Raw genomic sequence first — 17,258 nt, 5'->3', positions numbered from 1 at the left:
ATTTTCCACTCGAACACCCTTTTGTATTTACAACTGGCATATGGGCACAAATACAAACACACTCCTATTTAAGGTAAGTAATTCTTTCCTTGTTTAGTAGGCATTGTAAATTTTGTGGTGATTTTTGTTTAGTATTCGATTTTTGATGTAAACTTGGAATGCTGCCGTTGTTTACAACGAAGCCTGGATAATGCAATGCCTGCTGTTGATGATGACTATGATGATCATGATGACTAGTAACATGTTTCGTTCTATTTTGTAGTACTCACCGAAAAAACAACAAACTACTAGTGGGAACTAGTTGTTGGTTAGTTGGTTGTTGTATTTCGTTATAGTAGTAGTTGTTGTTTTTTTTCTTTCAGCTCCATAAAGTTTTTGAGGGGAATTTTTAAGTTATGTATGAATGTATGTTTTTCGACAGTGACATGCATTGATTTGTTTACAATGTTTTATTTATGAGGTCAGAGATGGGCGGGCAGGTGTTGATATTTTTAAGGATCTTCGAGAAAAAAATTGTTTTACGGTTTAACGTCTACTGAAAGCACAAGTACGGGCTTTTGCCGTAAACAACTTTACAAAAATATCTTCTAAATACCTCGCTTTAAAGTATGCCTATAAATTTATTTTCATTGTAGAAGTATTCAAGTAATTTCAAATATAGACAGCATCCTGATGAAATCAGTTCTTTTGAAAATTATTGGCCAATCCAGGGAAACAGACGCATAATCTGCACGATACCCTATGTTATAATTTGGTATCTTCCACACACCTCCAGGAGCAATTTTCGTCCCTAACTTTTACGTACGTTTCAGACAATTTAGAGTTGATTTAGTTCTGACCCTTGGTCTGTCTGGCTGACTGACTGGTGTGCCATATAGCTCTCGAATGTATGAACCAATTTGGCCCAAACTATAAACCAAGTAAAATTTCGTCCAAACTTAGGTAAAAAGTTAAAAATTTTTCGCAAAAATGATACTCACGTCAACCCTTGAAGGGAGTAACCGATTTGATTGATCAAAAAATTTGGTCCTCGTAATATAACTTCAAGACATAGATCAGGTTCGTATGTGGATTATATGGGTCCACCCCTTCGTATATCTCTGCCTAAAAATATCACAAAGAACAAAAAGTGAAAAACATGTCTCCGATCATTTTGAAGTTTGCTGAGTCATATTGTCCCTTCGTCACTTCATCTTCGTTAGAGATCTCGTTCGGTTAAGGGGTGGGTTCTATGGTCTTCTGCATACTATTCTGGTTCGCTTCGGAACAGAATTTTAATTCACTACCGTTGCTTAAGGCAGTAGGTTTTGTATTCATTTGGCTTAGCTACAGCTACAAAGTTTGGAAGGAAGATCTTATTTACCTGAAGTTCGCGTCAGGTACTTATGGGAAGTTTTTTTTTCGAATTTACTGATGTCCAATGGAACAGATTGATTAGCATCCTTTCCAACAGATTTTAGTTAAGGACGGCTGGGTAGAAGATCGACGGGTTAACTTCCTGAGAATCTCTCGTCTTCTTGACAAAAGGTTGAGGGCGTTGTAATGAGTGAAAACGCTGCACAGACTTTTCCTGCGATATATGGTTAGTCCTTTCAGAAGATGATTGGGGTTATTCTGAACGAAAATTCCCCGTGAATTTTTTCACTTTCTCCCATAAGTTGGAAAGCAGGAAATACAAAAACTCACGGGGAATATTGGTTCAGAATAACCCCCGATAGTTTCTAGAGGGCCCACATACCTTGGCTTCCTGCCTTCCGGGGTAGGTTCTTGGCCTTCTTCATTCCTTTCTTGTTTGGGTTTGGCTTAGTAACAGAATTTATCTCCACATCGTTGCTAGAGGCAATAGATTTCGTCTCCACCATTTTGTTGGTGGTCGACACAGCAGCTTCTTTAGAGGCTTTAGCTTGCGTAGCTACAGGGTCTGGAAGAAACATCTTATTACCTGAAGCTCACATCGAGATACACAAGAGAAGGTTCTTTCAAATTCCCTCATGTATCTTAGTTTGTATCTGATGAATAAGACCTCCCTTTCAGAATATAAATTCGGACCTCGCACCACGAATTTGAAAAGATACATCAGGCCATTTTATGTCGTGCTTTGCAGTTTAGACTTCGGCAGATCGTCTTTAGAGTCACTGACTATAGTGGGACTCTCCTTGGATTCTCCATCGTTGGTCATGTGGTATATGGTCTATAGCTCGTCCCCGACCTTTACTTCGATCCCGTCAGTCGTAGTTGATTATTTTAGGGAAACTATCACGATTCATATTTTTCATCCACGGGGCATCTAAAGCATTCGCAGTATGCAGACGAAAGAGAGAAGGAGAGAGATTTCTCTCTGTTAGGTACCACATGTTCGACCCCAACATACCAAGGGTCCAAAAAACCCTTCTGCCTGTGACATACCTCAAGAGATCTTTTTCGCATGTGGAGAACTCAAGAGGTTTTTTTCTGCCTGTGGAAGACCTCAAGAGGTCTTCTTCTGTCTATATAGGCTTTCGTCTATGTATAGAAGATCTCAAGAGGTCTTCTTCTGTGTGTATTGAAAACCCCAAGAGGTCTTCTTCTGTGTATCGAAGACCTCAAGAGGTTTTTTTCTGTGTATCGAAGACCTCAAGGGGTGTTCTTCTGTGTATAGAAGACCTCAAGAGTTATTGTTCTGTCTATGGAAGACCCCAAAAGGTCTTCTTTTAACAGAAGTCCTCTAGACGTCTGCTTCTATCTAGGGGTGTTCTTCGGCCTATAGAAGACTTTAAGAGATGTTCTTCTGTCTATTGAAGACCTCATTGTAAAAGACCTCAAGAGTTACTGTTCTGTATATGAAAGAACTCAGGACGTCCTTTTCTGTCTATGGATAGCCTCAACAGGTCTTCTTCGTTTTACAGAAGTCCTCTAGAGGCCTTCTTCTGTCTATAAAATACCTCAAGAGGTCTAAAAGAACTCAAGAAGTCTTCTTCTTTTTATAGAAGTTCTCGAGAGGTCTTCTTCTGTATATTTATTGCCTCAAAAGGTCTTCTTCTGCCTATCATAGTCCTCAAGAGGTCTTCTTTTGTATATAGAAATCCTTTAGTGGTCTTCTTCTGTCTATAAAAGACCTCAAGAGGTCTACTTCTGTCTATAAAATGCATCAAAAGGTCTTCTTCTGTTTATAGAAGATCTCAGGAGGACTTTTTCTGTTTATGAAAGACTCCAAGAGGTACTGTTCTGTCTATGGAAGACCTCAGGAGGCCCTTTTCTGTCTATGAATGACCTCAAGTGGTCTTTTCCTGTATAAAGGAGACCTCAAGACGTCTTCTTCTATCTATAAAAGACCTCAAGAGGTCTTCTTCTGTCAATGGAAGGTCTTCTTCTGTATATAGACGACTTCAAGAGATCTTCTTCGCATATAGATGACCTCAAGAGATGTTCTTTTGTATATAGAAGATCTTCAGACGTTATCTTTTTATAGAAGTCCTCTAGAGGTCTTCTTCCGTCTAATAGACCTGAAGAAGTCTTACTTTTCAAGAGTTCTTCTTCTATCTATGGATGACCTCAAGAAGTCTCCCTCTGTTTATGGAAGACCTCAAGTGGTTTTTATACCCTCTGTTCTGTTCTTTGAAATAACTCAGGTCGTCATTTTCTGTCTATGGATGATCTCAAGAGGTCTTCTTCTTTTTATAGAAGTCCTCTGGAGGTCTTCTTCTGTCTCTAAAAGACCTCAAGAGGTCTTCTTTCGTATAAAAAATACCTCAGGATGTCCTCTTCTGTCTATGGATTTTCTCAAGAGGTCTTCTTCTGTTTATGAAATGCCTCAAGAGGTCTTCTTCTGTTTATAGACGTCCTCTAGAGGTCTTCTTCTGTAAATGAAAGACCTCAAGAGATCACTTCTGTCTACAAAAGGCCTCAGGTCTTCTTCTGTGTATAGAATATCTCAGGAGGACTTTTTCTGTTTATGAAAGACTCCAAGAGGTACTGTTCTGTCTATGGAAGAACTCAGGAGGCCTTTTTCTGTGTATGAACGGCATCAACAGGTCTTCTTCTGTATAAAGGAGACCTCAAGACGTCTTCTTCTATCTATAAAATACCTCCAGAAGTCTTCTTCTGTATATAGAAAACTTCAAGAGGTCTTCTTCGGCATATAGAAGACGTCAAGAGACGTTTTTCTGTATATAGTATATCTTAAGAGGTCGTCATCTTTTTATAGAAGTCCTCTGGAGGTCTTCTTCTATGGAAGATTTCAAAAGTTATTCTTCCATCTATGGATGACCTCAACAGGTCTTCCTCTGTTTATGGAAGACCTAAAGTGGTTTTTATACCCTCAGCATTTATGCTAACGAGGGTATATACACTTTCATATGGGCAAAATCTGCCTCATCGAAATAACGGTTTTACGTATCAACCAATTCGCTCTAAAATGTGGTTTTCTAAACACAAAATTTCGGAAGAGTTTACTTTAGAACCTGCTCTCGAATCGCTTTGATTTTTATTGTAATAACTTGTATTCACTGCCCACCAAACGACTGTCTAAGTTTCGTCCTGAGAAATTATCCTGAAAGTTGCAAAAAAATCCTATGACACCGTGTGTATTGGTTGGAGCGCAAGATAACTCTCGAACGGATCTGCCGATTCTGTCCAAAATTTGGCTTTGTAATATTTTGGCCAAACATAGTTTAAGTTCAAAGATAAGCCATATCGGTCCACTTCTTTAGGTATCTCCCCCACAAAAATTCAAAAATGTTCGTAAAAATTGTGCGCACGACAACTCTTCGAGGGAGTGACCGATCCTAATATATATACCAGATATAGATCAGGTTCGACCTGCTTCTTTAAGACCTGCTCTGGAATTACTTTGATTTTTGTATTCGCTGCCTCAATTACGACGGTAAAAGTTTTCCAGGGGAAAGTCCATACTTCTTGTGAAAACAGTTCGATAGGTGTAAAAAAGCCCCTATGGCACCAATTTAATTAAAAATTTGGACTTCGTCATATTTTGTCCAAACTTAGTTTCACTTTGAAGATGGACAGTACCGGTCCACAACTTCCTGTTCTTACACCAATATTTATAAAATGTCACTAAAATGGTATGCACGATATCTCTTGAACGGGACAATCAATTTGGATCTCCTTATAGTTTGTCCAAATTTAGTTAAACTTCTTAAATGTCCCATATCGGTCTTCTCCTTAGGGTACCTCCCCCACAAAAGTTCAACATTTGTTTCTAAGTGAAGTTTAGGGTCTCTTTGAAGATCCTTTGGAAGTGTATACCGATGCTGTTCGTGGTGGTCCTGTTTACACCGATATTATGTTTTCCATGGACAAGTTCATACTTCCTGGCATACTGGTCCAAAAGTTTTACAATGAACCACTGAAATGGCTAGTGGGCGCGATATCTATCGAAAAGATAAAGATAAAATAAGATCCACTTCCATAATGGACTATGTCGTTCCATTCCTTTACCCACCTCCTCCGCAACACCTTTGAATATTAATCCTAGGCTGAGGGTATATCTCTGTAGGCAAAGCCGACTGATTTATTTTGTACTTGTTTTCTACTAACTTTTTAATGTTATTTACCTTTGGCCCTCCCTAGTTCCTAGTTTGTTTCCCTCTGTTCAACTCTGTGTGCACTTCCATCAATTGTTGTTGATTCAAACATCATTTGCATGTAACACAAAATCCTATTGGAACAAAATCACCATACTTTGTGCTTGTAGTTCATTCGTTCACATATCGTTACGAATTTATTATAGTTTTTTCTCTCTTTGATTTGTTTTTGGGGTCTTGCTACTACAGTTTTGCACTGCTGCTTTGTTTAGAGATCCATATTTTTCCTCAACTTTATTATGTGTGTGTGTGTGTGCGATTTTTTCAACAGAGTCTCTAACTCTTCTCATAGATGATGTATTGTTGTTAGACAAACTTAAAACTACTGATTTGTTGCATGTTCTTGCTGTGTTGGGTGTTTGAATTGGCAAAGCAGCAAAAAAAACACAACGATGTGTGTGAGTATTGACGTTGCACATGTTGCACATTGTTCTTTAAACGTCGTATGGCGTTTGATGTTTGCTTTGTTTTGCTTATTGAGTGGGGAGAAAGTATATATTATTTGTGATGTGACAGCTGTCATGGAATGTTAACAACTAATCAGAGTGCTCAACAGAAAAAAAGAACCAAACAAAACAGAAAGAAATACTGCTAACCAAAGTTATGAGGACACGCGATGAAATGTGGCAATAACATTTGACGAAATCATTTCAAAATTTTGTGGTATATTTTGTGTGTTGGTTTTTTTTCGTGTGGTGTTGTTCGTTTGTTGCTGTTACTGATGATGATTTGTTAAATTGTTGCATATTTTCTGTTTAGCAATGAGGGGTTGAAAACATGACATTTTTATGTGAAAATTATTGCATACTTTGTGGCAAAGCGATAACGATTTCCAACAATAAATGAATGAATGACTGAACGATGGAATGGCAATCGATAGCAATAAAATAAATATGTATTGACAGTTAAAAATGTTTGTGTCTGCTATATGTATATACAAATGGTCAGATATTTAAGGGGTTTTAATGAATTGCATAAATAATTGCATACTTTAAGGCAAATTATTTTTAAATGAAAATGAGTAGTAAGTAATGTAATTGGGAGAATAAACAATATAACAAGTACTCAACTTCTTATAGATCAGAGAAAAGCAAAAAGGCAGCAGCATGCTCTCAGAGACAGTCTCTCTCTACACGCACAATTCAACTAATTTAAAAGCCAGGCACCGAAAACTAAAAAAAAAGTATCATTCGGCTTTGCCGTCAGAGATATATTTTTCTATTGCATACCTAAGGGGTGTCATTGTGTGAGTGCTATGTTTTTTCAATTAGTTGAATTGTGTGTGTGTGACAAAAGTGACTCACATTGCCTACCACTGATATACACTCAGCCTGTGTGAATTGAAACGTTCATCTATTGACAATATCGAATGTATGGATTACGGATTTTATAGCCCATTTTTGAAATTTCCGACAAAAAATATATTTGGTTTAAAGCTCAATGTGTTGCGGAGGATGTACTTGAAGGAATGGACCGACATAGTCTATTTTGGATGTGGATCTTATTTTGGAGATTCATTCCTTTTAATAGATTTTGTACCTACCAGTCATTACAGTTGGTCACGTATAACTTAGAGGTTTTGGGCTACGATGTCAGGAAGCATGGACTTGCTTACGAAAAATATAAAATCGATTTTCCAAAGGTTCTTCGAACAAATCCTAAACTTCGCTTAAGCAAAATGTTGAACTCTTGTGGGGGAGGTACTCCAAGGAGAAGTCCGATTTCTGAAGTAAAACTACATTTGGACAAAATATTAGGATATCCAAGGTTTGGACGGTTGCTCCGTTTAGCAGATATAGCGCGTACTATTTTCGTGACATTTTTCAACTTTTGGTGGTGGGAGGAGGTACCGAAAGTTGTGCACCGACAGTGCCAATCTTCAAACTTAAACTTAGTTTGGACTAAATATTACAAAAATTCTGGACCGAATCGCCTGGTCCCTTCGAGAGTTATCGTGCGTTCCAGCCACTACATATTGTGTCCTAGGGAATTTGTACGACTTTCTGGGTATTTTCTCAGGAAGTATGGACTTGCCCCTGAAAAAACTTGCACCATCGTCATGGGGGCAGCGAATACAAGTTGCTACAACAAAGATAAAAGCGATTCGAACGCAGGTCTACAACTGCATTTTTCCAAAATTTTGTTTGAATTTTTTGTGAAGGAGTTGAAATAATTTTCCGAATATTTTCGAACTTTTGTGGAAGAGATACCTAAAGGAATGTTTGCGCCATCTATTCCTTGGCCTGCCAATTCCGCGTGCACCACCAAGCTTTCCGTATTCATACGCCTTTTTAGGGGGTTCATCATCGTTCATTCTCATGATAAGGCCTAGCCAACGCAATCGTTGCATCTCGATACGTTTAACTATATTCATGTCTTTGTATAGCTTATATAGCTCGTGGTTCATACGACATCGATATTCACGGTCAACGCAAATCGGCCCGTAGATCTTTCTCAAACACGCCAAGCACTGCCTTATCTGCTCGGAACCATACATCAGCACGGGTAGTATCAGTGTTTTGTAAAGCGTTATTTTTGTTTGACGAGTTGTGGCTTTGTTTTTAAAGTGCTTACTTAAGCCAAAGTAGCATCTGTTGGCCAATACAATTCTTCTTTTTATTTCACAACTGATGTCGTTTGTTATGTTTACGGCGGTTCCGAGGTATACGAAGTCTTTTATCACCTCAAAATAATAGGAACCAACTTCAATGGACGCATTGCGCGTCGACACCATCAACTTGGTCTTCTCGCCGTTTACCGCCAGACCCACTTTAGCAGATTCACCTTCGACCAACATAAAGGTATCGGTTACTTCTTTTACTGATCGTCCCATGATGTCTATATCATCAGCATAAGCAAGTAACATGTGACTATTGGTGTAGATTGTCCCACTTCTTTTGACGTTTGCCTCTCATATAACCTTTTCTAGCATGATGTTGAAAAGATCACACAAAAGGCTGTCTCTTTGCCTGAAACCTCTTTTGGTACAAAACTCTTCGGAGAGGTTCTTTCCCAATTTAAATGAAGATCTTGTGTCAGTTAGAGCTTTGCGGGAATACCAAATTCAGACATGGCTTGGAATACCTTTGAACGTAGCAGGCTGTCGAAGGCTGCTTTATAATCGACAAATAGGTGGTAGGTATTGATCTGAATCTCTTGGGTCTTCTCCAGTCATTGCCACAGGGTAAATATCTAGTCAATGGTGGACTTGCCAGGTCTAAAGCTCTAGTCGTTCGCACAATATCCCTGACACTATATTGTAGGCGATAGGGAGAAGACTTATGCCCCTATAGTTGGAGCATAAAGTCTTATCTCCTCTCTTATGGACGGGACACAGGATGCTCAGGTTCCAAGCGTCGGGTACGCGTTCTTCCTGCCAGATGGAGCTAACTAGCTGATGCATACACCTTATCAGCGTGTCGCCTCCGGTTTTAAACAGCTCAGCTGGTTGGCCATCAGCTCCTACTGTCCTGCTGCCTTATTATTCTTCGGCCGGTTTATTGCTGTCTTTACCTCATCTTGGCCGGGTGGTATACATTCAATACCATCTTCTGGCATTGGATCTGTGGTATCTTCGTCGACTTCGCTATTATTGGATACCAACAGTTTGGAGAAATGCTCATTCCATATCCTTAGCACACTATCTGTATCAGTTACCAGATTATCTTGCTGGTCTCTACAGGAGGATATGCCAGTTCCAAAGCCATCAGTTTGATGTTTCACTCTTTAGTAGAATTTTCGGACTTCATTCTGGCTCCTGTACGTATCGATTTGTTCACACTCTCGATTTTCCATCTCTCTCTCTCTTTTTCCTTTGGAAAAGACGTTTCGCCTCTCTCCGTTGGAAAAATGCTCTTTCCATATCCATAGCACACTATCTGTATCAGTTACCAGATTATCTTGCTGGTCTCTACAGGAGGATGTGGCAGTTCCAAAGCCATCAGTTTGATGTTTCACTCTTTGGAATTTTCGGACTTCATTCAGTCTCCTGTACATCTCGATTTGTTCACACTCCCCCTTTGCCATCTCACTCTTTTTCCTGCGGAAAAGACATTTCTCCTCTCTCCTTTTCTCCCGATACCTCTCTCGTGCGCTACGCGTTGCTACTGATTGTTAAGTAGCCATATATGCCGCATTTTTCTCTTCGGTAGCAGCATGATACTCCTGGTCATACCATGGATTCCTTGGTGGAGGTCTCTGGGATCCAAGTACTGATTTTGCGGCTGTTTGCATGGAGTGGGCAATGTTTTGCCATTGTCCTGTTATGTTATCGGGACGAGGAGTGCTTTGATTAAGTAGTTGGTCCAGTTGAGTGGGTTATGCTGTGGATATCTGTTGTAACTGCAGCTTACCGATGTCCAACTTCCGTGTTGTGTCTGTTCGCACTTTGTTTGCTACGTTTAATCTGGTACGTACCTTTGTTGCAACAAGGTAGTGGTCCGAGTCTATGTTTGCACCTCGGAACGATCGTACATCCAACACGCTTGATGTATGTCTTCCATCTATCACAACGTGATCAATTTGATTTCTTGTTCTTTGATCTGGCGACAGCCAATTGCCCTTATGAATATCGAAATGCTTAAATCTGGTACTGCTAACTACTATGTTTCTTGCAGCTGCAAAGTCTATCAGCCTCATACCATTGTCAGATGTTTCACTGTGGAGTCCCGACTGATATTCCAAAGATATTCTCCTTTTCAATTTTGGCATTAAAATCGCCTAGTATAATTTTAATGCCATGGGCAGGGCAACGGTCATAAGTTTCTTCTAAGCGCTCTTAAAATATATCTTTGGTCTGTTCGCCCTTGTCTTCAGAAGAATTTAGCCTTTAATCGAATTGCAGCGAGTCTTTCATTCACTGGGGTGGAGCTGGAGACCAGAAGTTTTAACCTCCGACCAACTATAAATCCGCAACCAAACTCATGCTTTGTATCATGGCAGCTATAATACAGTGCGTCACCTTTAGGTGTTGTTGTGACGCCTTTCACGTTCCATCGTATTTCCTGTATGGCAGTAATGTCGGCCTTGTAATTTCCATTGGCAGGCGTACCCTGCACCTTCTCTATAAAAAGTGCGAACATTCCAGGTGCAGATTCGTTTGCGGGGTTCGTCAACTTTATAGGTTTTTTTTTTTCTTTTCTTTCGCTTTTTCATAGTAGGCTGTTTTTCTTGGGGAGGGTTACTAACCCGACGCACAAACCCAAGTTTTTAACGTTCTTATGGGTGAACGCGCGGCACATGTTAGCTCACTACCTTTAACGGGTGTTAAAGGCAGTTCCCCAGGTGACACCACGGGGAGGTCAGTGTCCACTTGAGATGAAAGAGGGACCATGATAAATCCTGGGCTTTGCCATGTTAAAACCGGTCAGGACCGTTCCTTGGTATCTTCCATCCCCTACGTCACCCAAAATTCACAAAATGTTACGAAAGCCAAATTTTGGAACAAATCAGGTCATACGTTCGAGAGTTATCGTGCGCACCAGCAAGCCAGACAGACAGACGGACGGACATTGCTAAATCGACACCAAATTGTCTGAAACGGATTTCGTCAAAACATACTTGGGGTCTAAAACCGTTATTTCGATGAGGCACATTTTGCCCGTATGAAAGTGTATATTCCCTCGTTAGGATACATGCTGAGGGTATACAAATATGGTGCAAATTGCTGTTATAGAGTTCCTTACCTTACTTATAATGCCCTATGGAACTTCTCAGATTCTATAGAATATTTATATTGGACCTAATACTTCAATCGCTCTAAGGTTACTCATGGAAGTTGTAATACCTATAAAATTTTGTTATTTTTAGTAATCAAGAAGGAATTTTTCGTAGGCATCAGGGCCCATGAACATTTTTCAATAGAAATAATTAGCCCTTAGAGGCCTCCAAAATGTTTTCTTTGTGAGGCTCAGAGGTCTGCAAAAAAATATCGTTTGTATTTTTGTAGGCCTGCAAGGAAGAAAAATTCTTGAAAAATTTCTAATTTTTCATAGTTGTGTTCCATTTTAGGTTTTTAACATTTGAACAATTTTCAACCTCAAAAAGTAGTAAAACTGGAAGCAATTTTTAAGAGAGAGGGAGCAAAACTGCCTTTCTCTTCTACAACAGGCTACCAGACAAATTTCTTGGGGTAAAAAATGGTAGAACTGATTTTTCGACATTTGTTTGACAATTATTTGACTATGAAGAAATAATGAACAAAAACAGAAGAAAAAAAAACGAACGCTGACAAAACAAAATTAAAAAAATAAGTGAATTTTTATGTTTCTTTTTGACATTGCCAACAAATCTACCGTTTTTTCGTTCCTTACTTTTCTGGTAAAACTGTTCATGAGAGAGAGTTTTCTCTTTTAACACTTTTACCATTAAAAAGTAAAGGAACAGCGCTCATGTTACTATGGCCAAATTTTCGCAAACTAAAGCATACCTTGAGGAGAAAAAAATGAATTGCATCATTTTCATTATCAATGCAAGCAGGTTTTTAACTATAGCATACCTTGAGTTGTTGGCTACAATTAGTTACCCACTTTTAGGCAAACATATACCAACAGCTCGATTAATTTTCTTTTTAATTAACACAATTATACCCGACTGTAAGAAAAAGAATTAAATATCTTCACATACCTATCGTAAAGTTAAAATGTCTCTCTATTTATCTTCATAAATTTGAATTTGTACACTTTGCATAGCATTATCTCCTGGTGAAGAAAGAGAGAAAACAAAAAAAAAAAAACTAAACAAATCTTTAGTCATTTTAAGTTTTAACGAAATGTGAAATGTGCGTAAAGCTTTTAATTAAAAAGTAAAACAAACGTTCACTCTTAACTCATAGCGTCGTCGTTGATAGCTAACCGAATGGGTTTGTGTTTGGCTAAGAAGAATTGAGAAAAGGAATAATTAAGGAATTTATTTTCATGGTGTTTACGTTTTGTATCGAATGGATAGTTAAATAGACTTCCAACTTAAGGAATAAAATATTAAGGCAATTCCATTACGATACAAAGGATATGGCACAGTAAATACAACACAGCTATTGCTCTATTATCGTTTACATTTTACTTTAAATATTCTCTAAGTCCATTAACAATGAAATACAAGCCAGTTAACATTGGCTTTGAAACCTTTGAAAGAGGACACAACGACAGACAAGTAGATAAGATGTTGCCTATAGAATTTGAAAAATTCACACCTTTCATTATGCTTGCCTTCGAGAGTAAGGAAATACAAGAAAGAGAGCCTAGAATACAAAACCTAAAGCCTATGCCAAGGCATGCCATAAACTGCTGCTCCAAAAAGCAATAATCAAGATGACAGTTTCCTTCTTATAACTTGGCATCATAGTTTCATTTCCTTTTACAAGATTTTCTTTGCCAAAGTCTAAGCAAAACAAATCTCAACAGTAACAGCATTGTTGTGTAAATAAAACAACAGTTCGGAAAGCCTTAAAGTAGGCAATAAAAATTATTGTACAATAAATTCTAGTTTAGTTTACGTGCAATAGATGTAGGTGCAGAGGTGTAAAGTGGAGAGTAGAGAATTTGTTAAGAATTAGCAAAGCAAGATTTTGTTCAGAAGGCAGACAGACATTTATTTTAATACTCCGATATACAAATTATGAGGCAATGAATTTGTAGCATACTTCAAGGAGCCATAACAGTTGAAAGTGTTGCAGTTGTAAGTAATAAGTTTTTTAATTAAAGTTTATTACTTGTCTATAACCAAATAAATCTTTTGAAACTAAGTATGTATGTGTATATTTACAGGTTGTAAAGTGTTTATTGTTTATTATTAAGTGATAAATTTGACAATTTGAGAAGATTATAAAAGACAAGTAAAAAAGTATCATAGATATACCCTCAGCCTATGAGAATTGTAACTTTAATCTAATCGAATGTATTTAGGATCAGAATTCAGAATTTTGTGGACCTTGTTGGACCTTTGAATTTCCCAACAAAAATGTGGATTAGGATTAAAGTTCAAAGGGTTGCAGAGGAGGTACTTGAAGGAACGGATCGACATAGTCCATTCCGAAATGGATCTTATCTTGGGAGTCATATCCTTTCGATAGATATCGCGCCCACCAGTCATTTTAGTGGGTCATCGTATAACTTTTGGACCAGTAAGCCAGGAAGCATGGACATGGAAAATATAATACCGCTGAAAACAGGACCACAACGAACATCATCGGTATACATTTCCAAGCGATCTTCGAACAGACCCTAAACTGCACGTAGACACAAATGTTGAACTTTTGTGGGGGAGGTACCCTAAGGAGAGAACCGATATGGGCAATTTTTTTAAAAGTTAAACTAAATTTGGACAAAATATTAGGAGACCCAAAGTTTGGACTTAATTGGGGGAAAGTATCAGAAGTTGTGGAACGGTATTGCCCGCCTTCGAACTGAAACTAAGTTCGGACAAAATATGACGAAGGCCAAATTTTTGGACCTAATCGGTTGATAAATTTGAAAGTTATCGTGCTCTCCAGCCACTACATATAGTGACATAAGGGCTTTTTACACCATTCGGGCTGTTTTCTCAAGAAGTATGGACTTGCCCCTGAAAAAACTTTTACCGTAGTAATTGAGGCAGCGAATGTAAGTCCATATTCGAACCTGATTTATATCTGGTAGATATATTAGGATGTGTAAATTATGGACCAAATCACTCACACCCTTCAACAGTTATAGTGTCGACAATTTTTCCGAACATTTTTGAACTTTTGTCGGGATGTAACTGAAGGAGTGGACCGGTATGGTTTATTTTCGAACTTAAACTAAGTTTGGACAAAATATTACTTACTTACTTAGCTGGCCCATTACAGAACATTTGTAACATAGACCGAACTAAGAAAAGATCTCCAATTCTAACTGTTTCATGCTTCGCTTTTTGGACCCTTGTCATCTCTTCATCCACTTGTTTGCGCCATCTACTCTTTGGCTTGCCAATTCTGCGTGCACCGCCATGGGGCTTTATACTCCTTTTTAGCGGGTTCATAATCGCTCATTCTTATTATATGGACTAGCTAACGCAATCGCTGCATCCCGATACGTTTAACTATATTGATGTCGTTGTATAGCAGATACAGTTCGTGGTTCATACGACGTCGATATTCACCGTCAACGCAGATCGGTCCGTAGATCTTTCGAAGAATTTTTCTCTCAAACACGCCAAGCACTGCCTTATCTGCTTGCGCAAGTACCCAGGCTTCGGAACCATACAGCACGGGTAGTATCAGTGTTTTGTAAAGCGTTATTTTTGTTTGACGAGTTGTGGCTTTGTTTTTGAAGTGCTTACTTAAGCTAAAGTAGCATCTGTTGGCCAATACAGTTCTTCTTTTTATTTCACAACTGATGTCGTTTGTTGTGTTTACGGCGATGCCGAGGTATACGAAGTCTTTTACTACCTCAAAATTATAGGAACCAACTTAAACAGTTGGTCCGATCTCAATGGACGCATCAACTTGGTCTTCTCGCCGTTTACCGCCAGACCCACTTTAGCAGATTCTCCTTCGACCTTCATAAAGGTATGGTTTACTTATTTTACTGATCATTCTATGATGTCTATATCATCAGTACAAGCAAGTAATATGTGGCTATTGGTGTAGATTGTGTCACTTCTTTTGATGTTTGCCTCTCGTATAACCATTTCTAGCAGGATGTTGAAAAGATCACACGAAAGGCTGTATCCTTGCTTAAAACCTCTTTTGGTACAAAACTTTTCGGAGAGGGTCTCTTCTATTTTAACTGAAGATCTTGTGTTAGTTCAAACATTGCTTGGAATACCTTTGAACGTAGCGGGCTGTCGAAGGCAGCTTTATAATCGAAAAATAGGTGGTAGGTGTCGATCTGCATCTCTTGGGCATTCTCCAGGCTTTGCCACAGGGTAAATATCTGGTCAATGGTGGACTTGCCAGGTCTAAAGCCGCATTAGTATGGTCCAAATCTTTCTTATTATTTTGATCATGGGCTTTAGTCGTTCGCACAATATCCCTGACACTACCTTGTAGGCTATAGGGAGAAGACTTATACCCCTATAGTTGGAGCATAAAGTCTTATCTCCTTTCTTATGGACGGGACACAGGGTGCTCAGGTTCCAATCGTCGGCTACGCGTTCTTCCTGCCAGATGGAGCTTACCAGCTGATGCATACACCTTATCAGCGTGTCGCCTCCGGGATGGTAAGCCATCGGCTCCTGCTGACTTATTATTCTTCAGCCGATTTATTGCCGTCTTTACATCTTGGTTGGACGGTATACATTCAACACCATCTTCTGGGATTGGGACTGTGGTATATTCGTCGTCTTCGATTCTATTGGATACCAACAGTTTTGAAAAGTGCTCTTTCCATATAATGAGTACACTATCTGTATCAATTATTAAATTACCTTGCTGGTCTCTACAGGAGGATGTGCCAGTTCCAAAGCCATCAGTTTGATGTTTCACTCTTTGGTAGAATTTTCGAACTTCATTCTGTCTCCTGTACATCTCGATTTGTTCACACTCCCGCTTTTCCAACTCTCTCTTTTTCCTGCGGAAAAGGCGTTTCTCCTCTCTCCTTTTCTCTCGATCCCTCTCTAGTGCGCTACGCGTTGCTACTGATTGTAAAGTAGCCCTATAGGCCGTATTTTTCTCTTCGGTAGCAGCACGACACTCCTGGTCATGCCATGGATTCCTTGGTGGAGGTCTCTGGTATCCAAGTATGGATTTTGCGGCTGTTTGCATCGAGTAAGCAATGTTTTGCCATTGTCCTGATATGTTATCGGGACGAGGAGTGCTTTGATAAAGCAGTTGGGCCAGTTGAGTGGGAATATGCGGTGGCTATCTGTTGTGATTGCAGCTTACCGATGTCCAACTTCCGTGTTGTGTCTGTTCGTACTTTGTTTGCTACTTTTAATCTGGTACGTACCTTTGCTGCAACAAGGTAGTGGTCCGAGTCTATGTTTGCACCTCGGAACGATCGTACATTCAACACGCTTGATGCATGTCTTCCATCTATCACAACGTGATCAATTTGATTTCTTGTTCTTTGATCTGGTGACAGCCAGGTGCCCTTATGAATATCGAGATGCTTAAATCTGGTACTGCTAACTACCATGTTTTTTGCAGCTGCAAAGTCTATCAGCTTCATACCATTGTCAGATGTTTCACTGTGTAGACTGAATTTCCCGACTGTTGGGCCAAAGATATTCTCGTTTCCAATTTTGGCATTAAAATCGCCTAGTATAATTTTAATTTCATGGGCAGGGCAACGGTCATAAGTTTCTTCTAAGCGCTCGTAAGATATATCTTTGGTCTGTTCGTCCTTGCCTTCGGTGGGAGCATGAGCGCAAATAAAGCTGATGTTGAAGAATTTTGCTTTTAATCGAATTGCAGCGAGTCTTTCATTCACTGGGGTGAAGCTGGAGACCAGATGTTTTAACCTCCGATCAACTACAAATCCGCAACCAAACTCATGCTTTGTGTCATGGCAGCTATAATACAGTGCGTCACCTTTAGGTGTTGTTGTGACGCCTTTCCCGTTCCATCGTATTTTCTGTATGGCAGTAATGTCAGCTTTGTACTTTACAAGTACATCTGCCAACGCGTAAACTGCAACTTCTCTATAAAGAGTGCGAACATTCCAGGTGCAGATTCGTAGATCATGGTCCTTAAAACGTTTGAGGGGTTCGTCAACT

The sequence above is a fragment of the Musca autumnalis genome, unplaced genomic scaffold (assembly GCF_047663935.1).
Source record: "Musca autumnalis isolate F117 unplaced genomic scaffold, ASM4766393v1 scaffold_4, whole genome shotgun sequence".
NCBI lineage: Eukaryota > Metazoa > Arthropoda > Insecta > Diptera > Muscidae > Musca > Musca autumnalis.
Note: the sequence above shows the minus strand (reverse complement) of the source record.